This window comes from Gorilla gorilla, chromosome 22 (assembly GCF_029281585.2).
Source record: "Gorilla gorilla gorilla isolate KB3781 chromosome 22, NHGRI_mGorGor1-v2.1_pri, whole genome shotgun sequence".
Lineage (NCBI taxonomy): Eukaryota > Metazoa > Chordata > Mammalia > Primates > Hominidae > Gorilla > Gorilla gorilla.
Window position 1 is genome coordinate 15,348,991 of NC_073246.2, and position 8,409 is coordinate 15,357,399.

Below are 8,409 nucleotides of genomic sequence, written 5' to 3' on the forward strand. Positions count from 1 at the left end.
GGTCTCGAACTCCCGACCTCAAGTGATCCACGTACCTCGACCTCCCAAATTGCTAGTAGTACAGGCATGAGCCACAGAGCCCGGCCTCTCACTGATTTTTTTAAAAAATATATAGCATAAGAGATAAATATAGACAGATGGGAGGGATACAGAAAGGAAAGGGTTAAGTGTAGTTTACAGGGATTTTTTATTGTGTTTCTATTTACTTTCTTGTGACTTGTGGAGTAACTACTGGGATGGAATGTCTCTACAAGCACTGGTTTTAATTAGAAAGAAAGAAGTTAAGACCTCAAAATATATAGTTTATTGCTCTAATTTATCTGCTTTTGGGTTTCAGAATATTGTGAGCATAAGCTCTGGAGAGGCAGCAGGAGCCACCTCCCAAATCTCTGGTCTCCTCTAATGATTTCTGTGAGGAGAGACTCCAGGGTGGGACCAGACCTGAATGAGCCTCAGAAAAGGGTGAATCTGGACAGAGCTGGGGTGGAGAAACTGTCCTATGTTGAATTATGATCTCTATACTGCTGGAGTACTTCTTGTTCTGTCTTTCCTAAGCCTGTCCAAGAGAAACTTAAGAGTTTGCATAATTTTGATCCATTTAGCCACTACTCTATTTTATAACGTATAATAATAAGCAATTTAACCAAAATTTTTAGGGCTTTCTAGGATAATTTTATTAGAAAATATGTATTCTTAGCAAGGTAAAAGCAATAGAAATACAAATAACTCTCCTGTTTGAGAATAGCTCTTCAGGTGGTGACATCAGAAGTCACAACAACATCAGAGCCATTGCCCAAGTCCCCTTAACACTCCCACTTTATTGTATTGACTATATGATGCTTAATTAAACTATTTATCCAGTTGCTCTAGACTGAGAGTTTTTGAATGACAGGGACCATGACTGCTTCATCTATTTTTCTAAAGGCCATATGAAATGGAGGCAATTTGTTTATCAGTCTGAGTCTCCAGAACTCCTGAATTTTTTGCCAAGGAAACTGGAGAAACTCTCGTCCAGGTACGAACCAAGGAGATTATTTCTACAAAAGAAGGAACAGACACTGAATGACTCATTTCCCTTCCTCTAACATGGAAGCAGAATTAGACACTCCTGACAGCCTGACCCAAGTCTGTACAGGACATCCTGAAATGTCTTAAAGATTCCCGGGTGACTGTGAGAGGATTCCTAGTGACCATGGACTGATGACCATATGTTGATCCAGGTAGGAAAGACTCAAGCTGATTCTAAATAGAAAATGGAACTGCCCTGGTACAGCTCCAGAACCTGGATCTATGTGTGATATCACCTGTTCTGATTAGCTAGGTCTTAGGTAAGAGAAAGGACAAGAATACTCTACTCCAGTATCACATTTTACAAATAGGTAAACTTATGTCATTGCTCTGGGTATTTTGTGGCTTTGATCTCTCCCTGCTGACATGCATGTTTACACTTACAGATTGTGCAACCAGATTCTATTTACACCAGCAGCCTCTCACATAAACATAGCAGGTCACTGGAAAAGATCTAGAAAGCTCAAAGGGATACACTCTGAAAGGAGGGCTTTAAGATTTCTATGCTGACATCTCACAGATCAGAAAATGTCTCCTATGGGTTTTCTGTACATTCTCAATCCAAAATCTGGCTCTCTCCTGTGATTCCCAGGGAGAGCTCAGCTCTTATGTACAGATTACAGGTAAGATCAACCTGACTCTTCATTCTTTGGTGTTACAGCAAGGAGAGTAAAAAAAAAAAAAAGTTTCGATCATAAAGTCGGCTCTAGGACATGATATGTCAGCCTAAAAAGAAAAGGTTAAGGCAACACTCATTTAAGTAGAGAGTTTATTTGGGCAAAGCCTGAGGATTGAAATCTGGGAGCATAGATTCAAGTTGCCTTGAATGTACACTTTAATTAGCAGCAGTTACAAGTGGATTTACAAAGGCAAAAGAGAGGGACGGGGAGTGGACTGAAACAAAGTTGTTTGTCAGAAATTCTTCTCGATCTACAAAAATACATTGATGACTAATTGGTTATATGTTTTTAAGCTGTGAGGTATTGCTTATAACATCTAGTGTGGCATTATTAGGTTAATTTATATCTACTTGTAGGAATAGCAAACAGTTTCAAGAGGTAAACATGTAGCTCAAAGGAGGCAGTAGAACATAATTATGTTCTCATTTTTATGTCTCTCCGAGCCTGATAAAACTAAAAGGACTTGCAATCCTCAGATCAAAGTTATTCTTTTTCCTCTAATCTCAAGACCGAGATTGAGAATTTGGTATTGTAGATTTAGGTCCTGGATGGATGGAGAAATGGCAGGTGTTAACTGCACATTTATGGGAATTTGGGGAGGAGGAGAAAGAGGAACTTCGAGATACTCAAGTTTACTCAATGCACACATGTCACCCTAATTGTTCTTCTGGGCCTAATAGTCTCCAACTCAGTTTCAGGTCTGAAGACACTATGGTCACTGAAAGAGGTGAAATGGCTGATTACTGTCCTCTGAATTTTGTCAACCACTTGTAGAAAGGCTTAACCTCTCTATGAGTGGTTGTAGAGGACTATAGATGTGAAACAGGCAGAGACACAAGTCTGCCTGCATACTCTGGGGGCAGTGTGCACTTTGAAGCACAACTGACTGTGTTGACTGGAAGCCTGAGGGGGAAAGCCTTCTCCAAAATGAAGCTTAGTGGGCAATTTATACATATATACAATGTCTGGTAATTGTGAACAGGGTTTGAGAAATATAATTAAAAGGAAAATTATCTCCAGTCCTAGAAAAACCCCACAATAACAGAACAGAAAGAAAAGTGTTTTATTGCACAATAAAACCAGAATGTGATGTGACAAGAATCACAGACAATCTGCTCAAGAGATTGCAAAGACAGAAAGGTCTCTATAATTAGTCCTCAAGTAGAAGACTTGACAGCACCATTTGTCATACACAGTTTATCCTAAATTCACCTGGTAATTGGGGAGGCCATCTGTGTATGTTAATTGGTTATATTGAAAGGAAAAATAAACTTCTGACATCTTCATGATAGGAGGTAGTTTTGCAACTTACAGCCAGGTGCCTGCTGAAAGTAGGCTCTGGTTCTTTTACAGACACTGTGAAATAGGATACTATTCTTTTGGCTATTTACATTTCAAAGCAAAGGGTCCCTACTCCCTAGGCCACGGGCTGCAGTAATCCTGCTTGCCCTGTCCTGGTGGCCTGTGTCCCATCTCTTCCCCTACCATCTACCACTGAGGCACAGCTCACAGCACACAGCTGGCAGCCCACATTCCACATGGACTCCAACCACCACAGCTGCACTCCAGTGTCACATTATGGAGCAGGGTCCCTGAACTGCAGGAGGAGAACCTGCAGGACGCCTGGGTAGGATTGCACTTTTGCAATAATGGAAATGGGAGCAATGTTTCAGCTACGTTTCTATTTATAATGGTGACAAAAAAATACTGCTGGATTCCCAGCATGGGTCTGGATAGAGTGCCAAAGAGTTCTCATTGTGACAGCCCAACTCACTCAGAAACACCATGAGACACTTTTGGGTATCCCTTCTGAAGACAGACACTGAAAGCATTGAAGAGAAAAACAGCTCTCAGTCTGAATAAAATTGTATTAAGAGGTTAAAAGTATCTGAAAGAAAAATTCAGATTACATATAATATTAGCCAAGTCGACCAGAAAATGCTCCCCTGAGACAGTTTCTCTCTAAACACCCAAAATGCACAGCCGCTCTCAACACAAGAAACACAGTGTTATGAAGAAAGGGGGCATATTCTCAGCAGAATTTCTTAAGATTTTTCTTCCATCTCTGCTGCTCTCTCATCTGCTGGCCATTGGATTGAGGATCTACACTGGAACACATCAGGCAACCTTCGCCAGCACTTTTTGATAAAGAATTGGAATTTGACTCTGTTTACATAGTAGAACTATATCTGAGATTGCAACATATCTAACTGAAGACTATTATGATTCATGATTTTTGGGTAGTCACATCACTTGCATTGATTTGTTCTGTAAGAGTGGCATTCCAAATATAGTAAAACATAAGAATAGACTGTGAGGCAGGATGCGGTGGCTCACGCCTGTAATCCCAGCACTTTGGGAGGCTGAGGCAGGCGGATCACCTGGGTCGGGAGTTGAAGACCAGCCTGGCCAACACGGTGAAACAGCATCTCTACTAAAATACAAAAACTAGCCAGGCGTGGTGGCAGACACCTGTAATCCCAGCTACTTAGGGGTTGAGGCAAGAGAATCGCTTGAACCCAGGAGGCAGAGGTTGCAGTGAGCTGAGATCATGCCACTGCACTCCAGCCTGGGTGACAGAGCCAGACTCCATCTCAAAAACAACAAAAAGAGATAGAATGTAAAATTTTGCTAACCTACTACTCTATCTTTTTGTTTTGTTTTGTTTTTTGAGACAGAGTTTTGCTCTTGTTGCCCAGACTGGAGTGCAATGGTGCAATCTCAGCTCACTGCAGCCTCCACCTCCCAGATTCAAGTGATTTTCCTGCTTCAGTCTCCCGAGCAGCTAGGATTACAGGTATGCACCACCATCCCCGGCTAATTGTGTATTTTTTTTAGTAGAGACGTGGTTTCTCCATGTTGGTCAGGGTAATCTCAAACTTCTGACCTCAGGTGATCTGCCTGCCTCGGCCTCCCAAAGTGCTGTGATTATAGGCGTGAGCCACCACGCCCAGCTGACCTATTATTATATCTATGGTATGAATTAATAAGTATGTCAGATTAATATCTACTGTAACAATTAGATAGTAAATTTTCTTTGGATATGAGATATAAATATCTAAGTATAAATAATCTTAATATACTAGTAATGGCATACATTTTTTAAATTATCTGTAACCTTAACTCAGTTGTAATTATATTTCAAAAGAATAAATAATGATATTAAAATTACTATTTAAGGGATTTATTCATAGTAAATAGTGTGGCCTTATATTCACATGATTGTAGAAAATACTGTTTAATTTACATGGATGAATGTTGTCTACTGAAGACTACATAAAACTATGTTAATTCTTTTTTAATTTTTTTATTTAAGTTTTTAAATTTATTATTATACTTTAAGTTTTAGGGTACATGTTCAAAATGTGCAGGTTTGTTACATATGTATACATGTGCCATGTTGGTGTGCTGCACCCATTAACTCGTCATTTAGCATTTGGTATATCTCCTAATGCTATCCCTCACCCATTCCCCCACACTGACCTCACATAGGATTCCAGAACACTGCAGGGTTCTGAGTGTTTGTCCCTCACATAGGATTCCAGAACTGTTCTGTAATCCTTTGTAAGGGATAAACATTCAGACCCTCGTAGCAGTGTTCCGGAATCCTATGTGAGGGACAAACACTCAGAACCCAGCAGCAGTGTTCTGGAATCCTGTGTGAGCGACAAACATTCAGAACTTCGTAGCAGTGTTTTGGAATTCTATGTGAGGTACAAACACTCAGAACCCAGCAGCAGTGTTCTGGAATCCTATGTGAGGGAAAAACACTGAACTCAGCAGCAGGTTTCCGGAATCCCATGAGAGGGACAAATACTCAGAACCCAGCAGCAGTGTTCTGGGATCCTATGTGAGGGACAAACACTCAGAAGCAGTGTTCTGGAATCTTAGGTGAGGGACAAACACTCAGAACTCAGCAGCAGTGTTCTGGAATCCTATGTGATGGAAAAACACCCAGAACCCATCCACTGTCTTCTGGAATCCTATCTGAGGGACAAACATTCAGACACTCGTAGAAGTGTTCTGGAATCCTATGTGAGGGACAAACACTCAGCAACCAGGAGCAGTGCTCTGAAATCCTTTGTAAGGGACAAACAAACAGAATCCAGTAGCAGGGTTCCAGAATCCTTTCTGAGGGAAAAACATTCAGACCCTCTTAGCAGTGTTCTGGAATCCTATGTGCGGGACATTCAGACCCTCATAGCAGTGTTCTGGAAACCAATGTGAGTGCCAAACACTCAGAACCCAGCAGCAGTGTTCTGGAATACTTGGTAAGGAACAAACATTCAGACAATCGTAGCATTGTTCTGGAATCCTAAGTGAGGGACAAACACTCAGAAATGAGCTGCAGTGTTCTAGAATTCTATGTAAGGGACAAACCCTCAGTACCGAGCGGCAGTGTTCTGGAATCCTATGTGAGGGATAAACACTCAGAACAAAGCAGCAGTGTTCTGGAATCCTCTGTGAAAGACAAGCACTCAGATCCCAGCAGCAGTGTTCTGATACCCTATGTGAGGGACAAACACTCAGAACCCAGCCACTGTGTTCTGAAATCCTATCTGAAGGACAAACATTCGGGGCCTCGTAGAATTGTTCTGGAATCCCATGTGAGGGACAAACACTCAGAAACTTATAGCAGTGTTCTGGAATCCTTTGTGATGGACAAACAAACAGAGCCCAGCAGCAGTGTTCTGGAATCCTATTTGACAGACAAACACTCAGAACTCAGAAGCAGTGTTCTGGAATCCTTTGTGAGGGACAAACATTCAGAACCTCGTAGCAGTGTTCTGGAATCATATGTGAGGGACAAACACTCAGAACCCAGCAGCAGTGTTCTGGAATCCTATGTGAGTGACAAACACTAAGAAACCAGCAGCAGTGTTCTAGAATCCTTTGTGAGGGACAAACATTCAGACCATTGAAGCAGTGTTCTGGAATCCTGTGTGAGGGACAAACACTCAGATCCAGCAGCAGTGTTCTAAAATCCTTTGTGATGGACAAAAATTCAGACTGTCGTAGCCGTTTTCTGCAATCCAAAGTGAGGGACAAACACTCAGAACCCAGCAGCAGTGTTCTGGAATCCTATGTGAGGGACAAACATTCAGAACCCAGCAGCAGTGTTCTGGAATACTCTGTGAGGGAAAAACATTCAGACCCTCATAGCAATGTTCTGGAATCCTATGTGAGGGAAAAACATTCAGATACTCGTAGCATTGTTCTGGAATCCTATATGAGGGGCAAACACTCAGAACCCAGCAACAGTGTTCTGGAGTCCTTTGTGAGGGAAAAACATTCAGACCCTCGAAGCAGTGTTCTGGAATCCTATGTGAGGGACAAACACTCAGAACCCAGCAGCGGTGCTCTGGAATCCTGTGTGAGTGTCAAACATTCAGAACCCAGCAGCATTGTTCTGGAATCCTATTTGAGCGACAAACATTCAGAACTTCGTACCTGTGTTCTGGAATGCTATGTGAGGGACAAACACAGAACCGAGCAGCAGTGTTCTGGAATCCTATGTAAGGGAGAAACACTTGGAACCCAGCAGCAGTGTTCTGGAATCCTATGTGAGGGTCAAACACTAAGAACCCAGCAGCAGTGTTCTGGAATCCTTTGTGAGGGACAAACATTCAGAACCTTGTAGCAGTGTTCTGGAATTTTATGTGAGGGAAAACACTCTGAACCCAGCAGGAGTGTTTTCGAATACCATGTAAGGGACAAACACACAGAACCCCGCAGCAGTGCTCTGGAATACTTTGTGAGGGACAAACATTGAGACTCTCAAAGCAGTTTTCTGGAATCCATTGTGAGGGACAAACAGTCAGAACCCACAGCAGTGTTATGAATCCTTTGTGACGGACAAACATTCAGACCATCGTAGCAGTGTTCTGGTATCCTGAGTGAGGGACAAACACTCAGAAACCAGCAGCAGTGCTCTGGATTCCTTTGTGAGGGGTAAACAAACAGAACCCAGCAGGAGAGTTCTGGAATCCTATGTGAGGGACAAACACTCAGAACCCAGCAGCAGTTTTCTGGAATCCTTTGTGAGGGACAAGCATTCAGAAACTCATAGAAGTGTTCTGGAAACGTATGTGCGTGACAAACACTAAGAAACCAGCAGAAGTGCTCCCGAATCCTTTGACAGGGACAAACAAATAGAAACCAGCCGCAGTGTTCTGGAAGCCTTTGTGGGGGAAAACCATTGAGACCCCTGTAGCAGTGTTCTGGAATCCTATATGAGGGACAAACACTCAGAACCCAGCAGCAGTGCTCTGGAATCCTTTGTGAGGGACAAACATTCAGACACTCAGCAGTGTTCTGGAATCCTATGTGAGGGACAAACATTCAGATCGTCGTAGCATTGTTGTGGAATTCTATATATGGGACAAACACTCAGAACCCAGCAGCAGTGCTCTGGAATCCTATGTGAGGGAAAAACACTCAGAACCCAGCAGGATTGTTCTGGAATGCTATGTGTGGGACAAACACTCAGAACCCAGCAGCAGAGGTCTGGAATCCTATGTGAGCTACAAACACTCAGAACACAGCAGCTGTGTTCTGGAATCCTTTGTGACGGACAAAGTTTCAGAACCTCACAGCAGTGTTCTGGAATCGTATGTGAGGGACACTCAGAACCCAGCAGCAGTGTTCTAGAATCCTTTGA

The 8,409-nt window shown here is 42.4% G+C and overlaps 1 pseudogene; it reads left to right on the plus strand.

Moving 5' to 3' along the window:
• Positions 1-929: 929 nt before the first annotated feature.
• LOC129529394 (BCL2/adenovirus E1B 19 kDa protein-interacting protein 3-like) lies at positions 930-3,894 on the plus strand (annotated as a pseudogene).
• The last annotated feature ends 4,515 nt before the right edge of the window (positions 3,895-8,409 follow it).